The sequence below is a fragment of the Leptopilina boulardi genome, unplaced genomic scaffold (assembly GCF_019393585.1).
Source record: "Leptopilina boulardi isolate dan_hultmark-lab unplaced genomic scaffold, ZJU_Lbou_2.1 LbouV2_165, whole genome shotgun sequence".
NCBI lineage: Eukaryota > Metazoa > Arthropoda > Insecta > Hymenoptera > Figitidae > Leptopilina > Leptopilina boulardi.
The window spans coordinates 5,191,612-5,206,723 of record NW_026137713.1 but is presented as its reverse complement, the minus strand read 5'-3'; the positions used below and the strand labels follow the sequence as shown (position 1 = coordinate 5,206,723).

General features: G+C 28.7%; 1 protein-coding gene across 1 annotated transcript in view; it reads left to right on the top strand.

Moving 5' to 3' along the window:
* The window catches only part of LOC127277301 (lachesin), a 96,563-nt gene that overhangs the window by 51,096 nt on the left and 30,355 nt on the right, over positions 1-15,112 (top strand). The window contains exon 3 of the mRNA XM_051298322.1: positions 5,139-5,175. The gene's annotated coding sequence lies outside the window, so the exon portion shown is untranslated. The remainder of the gene's footprint in view (positions 1-5,138; positions 5,176-15,112) is intronic.

Here is a 15,112-nt window from a genome sequence, read left to right as displayed (position 1 = left end):
AAATTTTTTTCACCCAAATTTTTAAATAACTCAATTTTATAATAAAATTGATTGTTATTGATATAAATTATAGAATAAAACTTGCACAAAAAAATTTTATCGTTTTTTTTCACTCCAACTATTTAACATTAATAAACTTTGTTAGGGAATAAAAACGTCATTATACGAGACTTTCTTTTTCGCGTGGTTGAACATTCAAGGAATATTCTCACTCTCAAGGATTGTTCTTGAGTAGGGATCATTGCTTCGAGTAAAAACTCATCAGAGTCGCCAAGATATGCCCTAGGGCATTTCAAAGTAATTACAACCAGTTTCATATACTTTTTACAGAGGGGGGGATGTATTGAGTGCCAGTGTAACGACTCAAATACCGACAAAACTTTCTACTCTCATTCTCTCTTTTATATAACTAAAGAATACCTGCGCTATAATTTTCAGCTTTTATGTTAATTTAAATTGTCTTACAATTAAGCGCTGGACAGTAAAAAAAAAGTTTTTATTAAACAGTTTCAAAAAAGTTTCGAACCTTTTTAAGTAAATAGACTTTTAAAAATAGATAAACAATACTAATTTTCTTTATATTCGTTACTCATAAAAATTTTTCTCAAAGTACACGATCGTTTTTTTTTTATATTTGTAAATAAATAAGTATTTAATTTACGAAAATATGATATATAAAATTTTGCTTCAGTGAATATAAGGAGTAAAGTTTTTTTTTTATTCTCTCGTTTTAGAAAAAGAGAATTTAAAAGCAAGCGTGTTCTATATATGAATCTACCAGGCTTCGAAGAACAAACATAATTTATTGTAGTGTTTGCTTTCAATTATTGGATAAAGCATAAGTAACTACTTTTCTGCAGCGTCAAGGTTTACTCGAACGAAAAGAGGCAATAACTGGCAAAGATTGCAGGACCTTTCTTTTCCTGATGATCGTTCAAAGTACAAGCTATTGAAAAAGGTAAATGTAACTGTCGAAGGGTCCTTGAATAACCAGTAGTAAACTTCCAAACCGATCAGGCGAGCGATACTTTCCAAGTGAATTGATTTTATTTCTTTAAACTGAAGATCTCAATAAAACGTGCTGAGACTCATTCTTACAAAAAAAAAAGAAACTATCCACCAATTTATCTTAATCTTTAAATATTTTAAAATAATTACATCAATTTTAAATGTTATGCCTTCATTTTAATCCCTATACTCTATTCGTTCAAATGAAATTGATTATTCTCTTTATTGTCATATTTGCTGAAACATGTATTGACAATTAATTTACCAACGACCAAATTCTATATTTACTATTATCAAACTTCAATCTGAGAAAAAAAAACGAAATTAACTAAAATTTTCTGAAAAGTATTTAAATTTTTGTAATTTTAGCAAAATAAAAAGTAGTAAAAGTTCTTTACACATTCTAAATTTTTGTAATTTCAGTTACAGTAGTAAATGACAATTATAGTCAGACAAAGGGAATTAATTCCTGTAATTATGGTACCATAAATGAAAATTTCGTTCAGAATGAAAAAATACATGTATTTTCTGCACTAATAGTAGTAAAAACCAGTTTTAATCAGGCAAAAAGTTCACAAAACTTTAAAAAAAATTTAATTACAGTAGTATAAGTCAATTTTAGTCAGACACAAATTTTTTAAGTCCTCTAATTTTTTTATCAGTAGTAAAAATTAAATGCAGACATTCTTTAAAAAATTTTAACAAATTGACATTAGTACAAACAAATTTTAGTAAGGCATAATGATTTTAATAAATGAAAATTTTGGAATTAGTAGTAACAGTTTCTTTACAGTTAGACAATAAAAAAAAGCGTATACGAAATAATTTTAATCCAATTTTAATAATACTAGTAAAAGTTCTTATTAGTGAGATAAATGAATTTACGCATAATTTAAATAAATTTTTTTCATTCAAAACTTTACTAATATAAGCTGAAAAAAATATTCAACTACATCAAACAAAATTACTAATGAGCATCATTGAGAATATCAAAGGAAACTTTTCATTCGAGTTTAAAATTACAACATTGAATCCTATGTTATTCTACAATATTAAAACAGTATTTTAAATTTCTTACTCGCATATTTATATTACATAAAAATCCTTTGCATGAAATAAAAAAAATTACAGACTTGCAACAAAATTTTCACTATAATTATCCCTGACATTTTCAAATTATGTTCTTTTCTATCAAATGTGAATTTTATAACAAAAATGTGATAAATAAATAAATAAATAAATTGTGATAAATTTGAAACTATCTAGTGCATCTAGATTATTTAGAATGGTCAGGACAGTGATATTATCTAGTTCCTAAATAGAAACTATTCTAGTTTCTATCTAGTTCCTGTCTAGTTTCAATATAGATCTTATTCTAGTTTCTATAAACAATATTTAGCAAGAGCCTGACAGATATACTTTCTAGTTTCTATACAGTTTCTATCTAGCTTTTATCTGGTTTCTATATACATTCTATATAGGTCGTCAGGACACGGCAATTATCTAAATACTATCTAGTTTTTATATAGTTTCTATCTAGTTTGTATCTAGTTTTTGTCTAGTTTTAATACAGATGAAATTGTACATTTTATATGGATTATTTAAGAAGGTCAGGACAATTATTCTATCTACATACTATCTAGTATCTATAAAGTTTTAATCCAGTTTCTGCCTAGTTTCAATATAGATTTTATTCTAGTTTCTATAAAGAATATTTAGAAAGGTCCTGACAGATATACTTTCTAGATTCTATCTAGTTTCTATCTAGCTTTTATCAAGTTTCTATATACATTCTATATAGGTGATCAGGACAGGGCAATTATGTAAATACTATCTAGTTTCTATATAGTTTCTATCTAGTTTGTATTTAGTTTCTACCTAATTTCTGTCTAGTTTCAATATAGATTCTATTCTAGTTTCTATATAGAATATTTAGAAAGGTCCTGACAGATATACTTTTTAGATTCTATCTAGTTTCTATCTAGCTTTTATCTAGTTTCTATATTCATTCTATATAGGTGGTCAGGACAGGGCAATTATGTAAATAATATCTAGTTTCTATATAGTTTCTATCTAGTTTGTATTTAGTTTCTACCTGATTTCTGTCTAGTTTCAATATAGATTCTATTCTAGTTTCTATATAGAATATTTAGAAAGGTCCTGACAGATATACTTTCTAGTTTCTATCTAGCATTTATCTAGTTTTTATATACATTCTATATAGGTCGTCAGGACAAGGCAATTATCTAAATACTATCTAGTTTCTATCTAGTTTGTATTTAGTTTCTACCTAATTTCTGTCTAGTTTTAATATAGATGAAATTGTACATTTTATATGGATTATTTAAGAAGGTCAGGACAATTATACTATCTACATACTATCTAGTATCTAAAAAGTTTTAATCCAGTTTCAGACTAGTTTCAATATAGATTTTATTCTAGTTTCTATAAAGAATATTTAGAAAGGTCCTGACAGATATACTTTAGGATTCTATCTAGTTTCTATCTAGCTTTTATCTAGTTTCTATATACATTCTATATAGGTGGTCAGGACAGGGCAATTATGTAAATACTATCTAGTTTCTATCTAGTTTGTATTTAGTTTCTACCTAATTTCTGTCTAGTTTCAATATAGATTCTATTCTAGTTTCTATATAGAATATTTAGAAAGGTCTTGACAGATATACTTTCTAGTTTCTATCTAGCTTTTATCTAGTTTCTATATACATTCTATATAGGTGGTCAGGACAGGACAATTATGTAAATACTATCTAGTTTCTATCTAGTTTGTATTTAGTTTCTACCTAATTTCTGTCTAGTTTCAATATAGATTCTATTCTAGTTTCTATATAGAATATTTAGAAAGGTCTTGACAGATATACTTTCTAGTTTCTATCTAGCTTTTATCTAGTTTCTATATACATTCTATATAGGTGGTCAGGACAGGGCAATTATCTAAATACTATCTAGTTCTTATATAGTTTCTATCTAGTTTGTATCTAGTTTCTACCTAATTTCTGTCTAGTTTCAATATAGATTCTATTCTAGTTTCTATATAAAATATTTAGAAAGGTCAGGACAGTGGTACTATCTCGTTTTTATTATGTTGCTATATAAAATTAGTCACATGGATCTCGAAAAATAAAAACTTTCCATAATTCTCTTTCGTACAATTAAAAATTAGAATATGTAACTTTTAGTAAAACACGACTTGTATTTCAGACAATTGAACACGAGAGTCAAAAGATGCATAGAAAGAGAATGAGAAAGAGAGAGAGAGAGAGAGAGTGAGTGAGTCTTCGTCCCAAGTGGGCACATCGTTTCGCTTATCAAACTTCTAACTTTGTGCAACAGCTCGCGCGATACGGGAGTAAGTTGTGCGCGGACCGGGCGCACTCGTTTCAAATTTGCATTTGAACTCGAGCAAGTCGCAATAAGAATGGGGAGTGACTTCCGTCATAAAGCGTCGTAATTTTATGCGAGGAGTGAGCAGAGGAGAGGAGCAACGCTCACACACTGAACGTAGGTCGCGCGACTTAACCCGGTTTGGGGGGCATAATTTTATGCCGGAAATTCCGGCACTTCGGTACTCAAAAACTTAAACCGCAGACACGTGGATTAATAGAATTTTCATATTAAATTTCTTTTTTCTTTTTCTTTTTTTATTCTTTGTTCACTTGTTTCCTACTTTTTTATATGCTTTACTTTAACGCCTGCTCTTCAAAAAAAAAAAAAAAAAAAAATTCAAATCCACCGGTATTCAGAAAACTATTTTCACAATGCTCAACTTTATTTAACAATAAATTTTGTTCCATATTCATGTTTTTTCTTGAAAATTATTTACATTTCTATTTAATTATTTATTATTATTAATTTAGACAATGATTGTAGATTAAGAATTTAGTGCGTAATTATATGTAATGTTATTAATATAATTTTACTATGTGAAAAATTAAGTTAAATGAAAAAATCCCTGACCTTACAAAAATTTTTTCTTTTCAGTAAAAAAACAATTAAATATGTTTTTATATGTAAAAAAAATCCAAGTAAATCAAATTTTCCCTAATGAGATGTTAATTAAAAATGTAATAAAAAGGAGAAAAATTAAAATAATCATATTTTTGTTTCAGATTTTCCCTTATCAAATTCTGAATTTGAAACTAGAAGGTAACGTATGTCAAAAATTCTTTCACGCTTATTAATTTCATTTCATTAATTTAGCATTCGCTCGACAAGTGAAATTTAAATCACAAGCGTGATTAATCGTTCCATTTCACGCGCGTGTATAACAATCATTTAATAATGTTGTTAACATTTAAAAGATTCATTTATTTCCTCTATATATTTGACAGGGGAATTTTATCATACCTTATTTATCGATTCTCTACTTCACATTCTATTATAACGAAAATGCTTCACTGTACTCATTAACAATATTATTAAATTATATTTAATAATGGAGGGATACAAAAGTAAAAGGAAAACCATTTTCTTTGACATTAAATATTGTCTACTACAATAACACACATTCTCGCATTTATTTTATTATATCTATATAGATATAACATAATTGAATGTATTTAATTATGTTAGTATGACTTAATCATAATATTCATAGATATTCAATATAATAACTGGGGTAATATTTTGTAACTTGACTCCATCTTCACGTCACTTCACTATCACTTTCACTCTCACTTACACTCGCTTTCACTTCACTTTCACTCGCTTTCATTTCACTTTTACTTACGAAGGAAAAATGGAGTGAAAGTAGAGTGATAATGAAGTGAAAGTAGATTGAAAGTGAAAACGAGAGTGAAAATGAGAGTGAAAATGAAAGTGTAAGTGAGAGTGAAAGTGAGAATGTAAGAGAAAGTGAAATTGAAGTGAAATTAAAGTCCAAATGAAGTCGTTAATGGTAGCAAAAATTAGAGAAGAGTGAAAAAGAAACCTTTCGATATTGTCGTACGCGAATGTTGATACATAATATCATTGTTTTTAGTATGAGACACAAGGATAAAGACAAAGCGACAAGAATGAAATTCCAAAAGATAATTTCTCTCTCTCTCTCTCTCTCTCTCTTGGTTTTCGTTGGAAAATTTTCGATGAACAGGAGAGAAATGATATAGAAACTTTGTGGCATACAGTGAGAACGTTCTAGATGGCGTGCCGTTCATCTTGGGGGCCAGAATACCTCGGGCAATGCCTAATGAGCTTCCTGCAACATCCACAGCCGCCTAGCATTCACGATTATTCAAATCCTGACTCGAGAGAACAGACAGAGGTGCAGTAGATCGAGAAATAGCAAAGCTAAACCACCACTGGCACGAGAGGAGACGCGCGCGAAGAACTCACAATCGGCATTGTCTTATCCCTTGGATGACAGTTTTAATAACGTGCCCTCCACACCCCACTATTTTGGACGAAGGACAATTCAACTTTCTACCATAAAGAAAAAATATCAGAAAATAACCCCCCCCCCCCCCATCCCTACTTTACTTTTTTATCTAATAATAATAACAAACACAAATTTTTAAAGTTTATAGAAATTCCAAGAAGTTATAAGTCACTTTTTTTTATACATGAGATCGTAATTTTAAGTACGGCATGAATATTTATGCTGTTTTTTAACGCACAACATAATCTCACAGAACTGCTTTTAAGAGGCTCTAATATATTTTCATTAAAAAATTATAGTCTTCGTTTTAACATGAGCATTTTAACTTTTTGTATTGCAAAATATATTACCTTCATCTCAAATTTAAAAGTACTAAAAATTTTTAAAAAAGTACTAAACAAAAAATTAAAGTTCTAAAATTTGAAATAAACATCCAACGAATAATTTCTTTCACAACCAAATCAGTTTTTTCTAACCAAAAAAAAAATCCTATACAATTGAATCAAATAATTCTAACCTAATATCACAATCCTCAAAAAACAAAGTTTCAAGTTAATTAATCAACTTACATTGCGCACATCCTTCTCAAAACTCTAGTAGTAGCTCTGCAACTTGTTTTCTTCAAGAACTATATGGACACCTGAAAACTGAAAAAAAAGAATTTTTACATAAACATACAAAAATTATTTTTAATTTACGTAAAATATTTTCCAAACAAAAAATATATAAAAAATTACCAATTTTTCAATAATAAAAAAAAATTCTTGATATTCACTTATCAGTAATTAACAGGTGTATTAAATGATCGAGATAATAAAACTAGTACACAAATTTATATATATAATCAAGTTGTAGTATAATAATGACAGTTTAATGAAAACACTTGAATAAAACGATCATGTGTTATATATGTGATAAGCTTTCAATTCACCGCGCGAGTAAGGGTCAAAGGGATGATGATAACAGACCAAATCAATTCGTGCAAACCAATTATTTCAGGAAACACGAGAAGGCACACATAATACTATACATATATATATATATATATATATTTCTCTATTCTGGAAATGTTGGTTTTCAAGCGCATCCAATTGTATAAATATACGCGAATCGCTTGTTTCAGCTCCACAAAATTGCGCAAATTTCTTTCATTTAAATGTCACTCAAGTATATGACCTTCCATGGAATTCTTTTCCATTCAACTTTGTTGAAAATTTCGCGGTTTTAAGAATTACAAACACTCTGGAAGTAAAATTTTTTTACTAAAATGACGAAAAAGGTCAGGACAGATATACTTTATAGTTTCTGGATACTTAAATTAATTTGAAACTATCTAGTTTCTAGATAATTGAACTACTTAGTAACTATCTAGTTTCTATAGTTACAGTACAGTTATACTATTTTCTATATAGGCACAGTATAGTTAAAGTACACCATAACTAGCTAGGTAATATACTTAAACTATATGGAAAATATCTAGTGAATCTAGATTATTTAAAAAGGTCAGGACAGTTATACTCTTCAGTTTCTAGATAGTATAACTGTGTGGAAACTATCTAGTTCCTAGAAACTTGAACTATATTGGAACTATGTAGTTCATAGGTACTTAAACCTTGTGGAAACTATCCAGTTTCTTGATACTTAAACTATATTAAAACTATCTAGTTTCTAGATAATTGAACTACTTAGTAACTATCTAGTTTCTATAGTTACAGTACAGTTATACTATTTTCTATATAGGCACAGTATAGTTAAAGTACACCATAACTAGCTAGGTAATATACTTAAACTATATGGAAAATATCTAGTGAATCTAGATTATTTAAAAAGGTCAGGACAGTTATACTCTTCAGTTTCTAGATAGTATAACTGTGTGGAAACTATCTAGTTCCTAGAAACTTGAACTATATTGGAACTATGTAGTTCATAGGTACTTAAACCTTGTGGAAACTATCCAGTTTCTTGATACTTAAACTATATTAAAACTATCTAGTTTCTAGATAATTGAACTACTTAGTAACTATCTAGTTTCTGTAGTTACAGTACAGTTATACTATTTTCTATATAGCCACAGTATAGTTAAAGTACACCATAACTAGCTAGGAAATATACTTAAACTATATGGAAAATATCTAGTGAATCTAGATTATTTAAAAAGGTCAGGACAGTTATACTCTTCAGTTTCTAGATAGTATAACTGTGTGGAAACTATCTAGTTCCTAGAAACTTGAACTATATTGGAACTATGTAGTTCATAGGTACTTAAACCTTGTGGAAACTATCTAGTTTCTTGATACTTAAACTATATTGAAATTATCTAGTTTGTAGATACTTAAACTAAATTGAAACTATCTAGTTACAAGAAATTTGAATTATGTGGAAACTATCTAGTTTCTATATACATAAACTGTTTGGAAACTATTTAGTTTCTAGATACTATAACTATATTGTTATATATTTATATTTATGGTACTTAAACCATATGGAAACTATCATGTGAATCTATAGATTATTTATAAATATCATGACATTTATACTATCTAGTTTCTAGGTACTTAAACCATATGGAAAGTATCTAGGCAATCTATAGATTATTTAGTAAGGTCAGGGTAGTTATACTTTCTAATTTTTAGATACTTGAACTATATGAAACCTATCTAGTGCATCTTGATTGCAACTAGACAGTTATACTATCTAGTTTCTTGATAATTAAAACATACCAAAACTATCTAGTTTCTAGATACTAAGACTACATTAAAACTATTTTGTTTCTACGTACTTAAACTATGTAGAAACTATCTACATTATTTATAAAGGTCAGGACAGTTTACTGATCTGTTTCTATGTATTTGAACTGTATGGAAACTATCTAGTACTTCTAGAGAATTTACAAAGGACAGGCCAGTTTTACTGTCTAGTTTCTCAACAGTTATGGTACAGTTATACTATCTAATTTCCATACAGTTACTGTACTGTTTTACTACCTAGTTTCTACAGAGTTACAGTAAAGTTGTACTATCTAGTTTCTAGGTACTCAAACTATGTAGAAACTATCTAGTTTCTGGTCAGTTGTAGTACAGTCATACAATTTAATTTCTATACAGTTACTGTACACACATACTGTACAGTTTCTCTAAAGAAACGGTAAAGTTATACCATCTAGTTTCGAAGTACTTTAACTTTATAGAAACTATCTAGAGCATAGACGATTTAAAATAGGTTTCCTAGATAGAATCTATCTAGTTTTTCATTGAGAAGGAGGTTATGACGTTTCTATAGTAAAAATATAAAAATTTTAAACAGTTTCCGCCTAGCTTTTGGTTACCAGTTACACGAGTCATTTACTATACAGTTACTATCTTGATTACAGTTTACCAAGATATTTTTCCACGCATACCCGATGAAAGAAATTCAACGCTGATTCTCGCTTTGTCTCCAGCCCGTGATAAGTAAACATATACTATATTATTTTTTGTTCGCCTCAAATTTTACTCTACATCATTGAAACGTATGTCTGAATGATACAAAGAGAGAGATTCTCAATTGCGGGAAGCGAAGTGTTCAAATTGACAGATTTAAATATTGCACACGGTCTACTACGATTAGTTCTGATCGCTAGTCATTGGCATATGCATTCACTTGCGGTGAATTCTGGCTCGATAGGCAGAGTGAAAAGTAATATAGCAAAGCTTTTGGATATATATATATATGTGTGAAGGGGGGAAAAAAGGGGGTGAGTTTGGAAGGGAGGGGGTGAAATAGAGTTGTCGACGTGGAACTGAAAATCTGGGCGGGCGTAGAGTCGCATTATAGCCGTATAGTATATACGTCTCGCAATCAGTATGGGAGATGCCAGCACTCTATCCGCAGTAGCATAAAGCGGATTTCGCTGCTAAGCAGATGGAAATGCAGGCACGAGAGAAAGAGAACGGAGAAATATATATATATATATATATATATATACATTTATATGTGAGAGAGAATGGTGGCGAAGAGAGAAAGAGAAACCAAAAGAGAAGAAAAGAAAGGGAACGAGTATTTTACCTATACAAATGGAATTTCGCACGCTCTTCTTTACTATACACACATTACATGCATGACAATACAAATGTGGGTCGAAAGAGACGCACTCCAAATGAAATTTGTCTGAAGCACCCCAGGCAAAAAGCTGGTGTTGAATTTTTTCCAAGCCCTTCAAAGAATTAATTTATTTTATTTTCTCCATTTTTTTTTCTTTTTTTTTTTTTTTTTGCTGCACCAGATATAAAGAGAAATGAGATTCTAAAATTTTTTTTTTTACCGAACATAGGAAAAAAAAACCCGTAGCACATCATTAGAACACATCATGTTGATGTATAAATACATATATATGTAATAAAATATCTTTCTTAACAAATTTTAACAATAGTCTCAAAAATAATAATTTTTTACGAAAATACTTATTTTTTTTTTTAATTTTTCTAATTTTTTTTTAATTTCTAAAAATATGTTATCACGATTAGTAAAATAAAAATTCTATACACAAAAAAAAATTGCCAGTGTTTATATTTTTTTTAGTCGTGGCTAAAAGTCATGAGATAATTTTTTTTCTTTTTCACTATAAAATAAAAAATTACATTTAAAAATTCAAGCATCATAAACGTTTATTTAAAAAAAAAAAATTAACAAAAAAAACTTTCAAATTTGCTTTCAACTCATATAAGTAGAGAATAATGAATAATTTTGCCAGGAGATTATTTTCTGCCATTAAGCATATGTGTTTTTTTTTCGTAACAACCGAAGAGAAAAGAAGAGAGAACGAAAAATATTTAATTTTTTTTTTAATGTATTCACGCAGACATAACCAAGTCTTTTTTATTCGAGTAACTTCGTTCATATATTTAAAAGCAGATTTTAAAGATCGAGAGATAAAAACACTTCATAATATAACTATAAAAAAAAACAATAGAAAATGGATTTTTCTAAATAACACAACTACACAACGTATTCATTAAAATATTTATAAAAAAAAATTAATTAAAGCTAAAATCAAATAAAAACTTTGTTCATTTAAACTTCAAACACGTTTGCTTTATTCGCATCAGGGGAAAATACAGTGAAAATCAAGAATGAAAGGGAACATCCGGTTAATCGGATAGGAATAAATCCTGACATCAAATATACGCGAATTAACTTCCCTTTTTGTTGAATATATAGTAAATAATTTTATTATACTACTGAGAGTTATAAGCAAAAAAAAATCCATTACTATTTTTCATTTTTATAAAATTATAATCATAAAGAGGAAATTTCATCACAATTTGTATAATTTTTTTTTTTAATCTATTGCAGCAGCGTTTTTCTGGGCCAATTTATATAATTAATTTTTCTAATCTGATAAATTAACCGTGTCTTTTATATATACATAAGATAACATTCGTGTTTGTAATACTTTTGCAGAAAGTGATACGAACCGGAAGTTAGAAAGGACATTTACACTTGGCGGATTAGGAATGAGTTAAGATTTGGTTTTGCACACCCTTGATTCCTTAACCTCACCCGTTTATAATGAGTTTACTTCTCGACAATGTAGAGAGACACCACAAACTTATTCATGCAAAATGAATTCTTAGCTAAACTCGCGTTCTACAAGACAAATAGAACTGCACAACCGCAAATAAATATATACATATATCTTTATTCAAAAAAAAAAATTATAATAATTATTTCTTTACCAATTTTTTAATTTCATAATTCAAATGTTGACAACGTTAAGGAAAACACTCAAAAGTTTCATTTAATAGAAACAGCATGTCATCAAATTGTCATTTAACTGCGAATTTGCGTAAAACCAAATTTTCCTTTAATTAAATTACCATTCAGCCAAACTGTCACTAAACCAAACTGCTAATTAAATGAATTGATATTTAACCGAACTGTTTGTTTAATTTAATATAAGGCTGAAATTGTCCGTTTGATTTTTGACAAAATGTTTATTTATTTGAATTGTAATTTGATAGTGTTAATTCAAATACATAAAAATTCAATCAAAAATCAAATTCAGAAAAATGACAACACGATCAACTAATTTAATGACAATTCGATACAAATATCAAATTGATTATCATAAAAAGATTTTTTCAAATTTAATTAAATAAAATTTCTATCAAAAATGCAAATTCGGCTAAATGACAATTCGATCGCTAATTTAATGATAATTTTGGTAAATGCGTCAAAAAACAATTCGACTAAATGACAATTCAACATTTAAAATAAATTCAACTAAATTACAATTCAATCACTTTATGCATTATTGTCAAATGAAAATTTTTGACAATTTGGCAAAATTTTCATTTAACCATTCTAACAATTTACCGCATATAAATTTCAGCAATCATTTTTTTTTTCTTTTTTTTTTTTGGTTCAGAAGCAATAATACATTTTTAAAAAAAAAATTTACCCACAAAGACGTGAACGTTCATCAATGTTAAAGAGGAGAATTTTATTTTTCATCAATAAAAATCCGTTCTGCATATATATATTTCTTTCTGAATTAGGTAATTTTTTACGCTTCTATCATATTATAAAATTCTCTTTGTGAGATTAAGCAGTGAAACGTAGTTTTGGGGGCGAAGGGAGAGAGGGTGGGAGGGAGGGGGGGGGGTAAAGTGTGCGGTTCTCGTTTTCAATACAGAATGTGTGCAGAGAATATCGCACTATCACGAACACGTGGGTATAATTATGTTATAGCACGTGAACAGCAATCCCTACCTTTCCATATATATATATACATATACAGCAATCATCCATGCGGTAGGATAGATTCAAAATCCGCATTGGTCCTAGAATCCCCATGCAGAAGCTAACTTTGCCGACAGTTTAAACTCCTACTGCTCTTCGAATCATCTATATATATATGTATATGTAAAGCTTTCACCAACACATCTTCAAGTTGTATTACTACTCAACCATTTCTGACTTTGAATAGAGAATGTCTTTGGGCGGTCTTTAGAACGCATACACATATCTCTGCATTATATATATATTTAACATTAAAAGCAATAAATCGTCAAATGAATAAACAAATTTTTTTTTTGATTTTCTCAAAAAAAGTGTTGTATATAGAAATATATAGAAACTAGATAGAAATGTAACGTTACGACCAAAAAGTTCCTATATAGTTGAAAAATATGGAAACTAGTTTCTAGATAGGTGTACTATATTGAAACAATCTAGTTTCTAGATACCTGAACTGTATAAAAACTATCTAGTTTGTGGATGCTGAAACTTCATGGAAACTGTATAGTTTCTATATACTGAAACTATATTAAATCTATTTAGTTTCTAGTTAAACTACATGAAAAATATCTAGTTTCTTAACTGTATGGAAACTATCTAGTGCTTCTAGAGTATTTATAAAGGATTCCTCGTACAAATATAGGGATACGGTAAAGTTACATTATCTAGTTCCTAAGTATGCAAACTATATGGAAACTATCCAGTTTCTAAACAGTTACGGTAAAGTTATACTATCTAGTTTCTGGATAGTTAAACTACTTGGAAACTATTTAATTTCTAGATGCTTGAATTGTATAGAAACTACCTAATTTCTAGACAGTTAAACTATATGAAAACTATCTAGTGCATCTATAGATTATTTAGAATAGGTTCTCTAGACAAAATCTATCTAGTTTCGCAATGAATTAGTCTTAATGTCGTTTATATAGTTCCCAAAAAAGAACTACAGCAATATTTTCTGAATCACTTTTTTTTTTAATTTTCTTTTTCCTATAACTGAAAATTTCTATTTACAATTCATAAATATATACCATCGACTATCTAGACATTGAGGAAATATCGCTTCTTCTCTTGACCAAGCAACCTTTCAATTCTATATCACAAACGTTTGTGCACTCGTCATATGTATAGAAAAGCAATCGATATAACCACTGAACGAACAAAGAAATATTCCCTATGCGCAACAGAGATAGAAAGAAAAGAAAAAAAAGAGCAAAATAGTGAAGAAATAAAAAAGAAAATGTTCGAGAAAAGAAAATAATCAATGTACACAAAAAAGGAAAAAAAAAAAAATGCTATCATACGCGCACTCCTAACAAGACCAACTCTTCCTTCCTAAGTCTGCCAATAAGACAACTTGTCCTGTAAAATCTTTTTCAAAAAAGAAAACTTATCGAAATATTGTCAGAGAGAGAAAGAGAGAGAAAAAAATTGTATAATTCTTTTTTTTCTCAATCTCAAAAAAACCAACATTTTTTAATCTTCAAATATTTAACTCAATTTTTATAGATTTAAAAGAAAGTTAACTATAATTTGAAGAAAAATGGACGCATAAAATAAATAAATGAAAGCGAGAACGGGAATTTGAAAATAAAAAATGATTCCAGTAAAGTTTTTTCTGAGAAAAATTTCTTAAAAAGGAAATCGTTTGTTTCAGGTACATGAACATTTCTTATTACCGGTTAGTGCCTTTTTACTTAGAAGGAATGGAAACACATACATATACATACACACATCCAAAAAGAGAGAGAGAAAGGGGGTAATTTCATTTGGAACGATTGACAATAACTTCCGGTGTATTGAAACGTATATATATATATATATAGTAAACGAAAGGAAGTTGGAAGGACCTTCCTTGTAGTGGGATCACATTTGAAAGAGGGCTTTAGAACAGGTCTCGCTCTAAAACCAAAGTGCCAGATGTATATG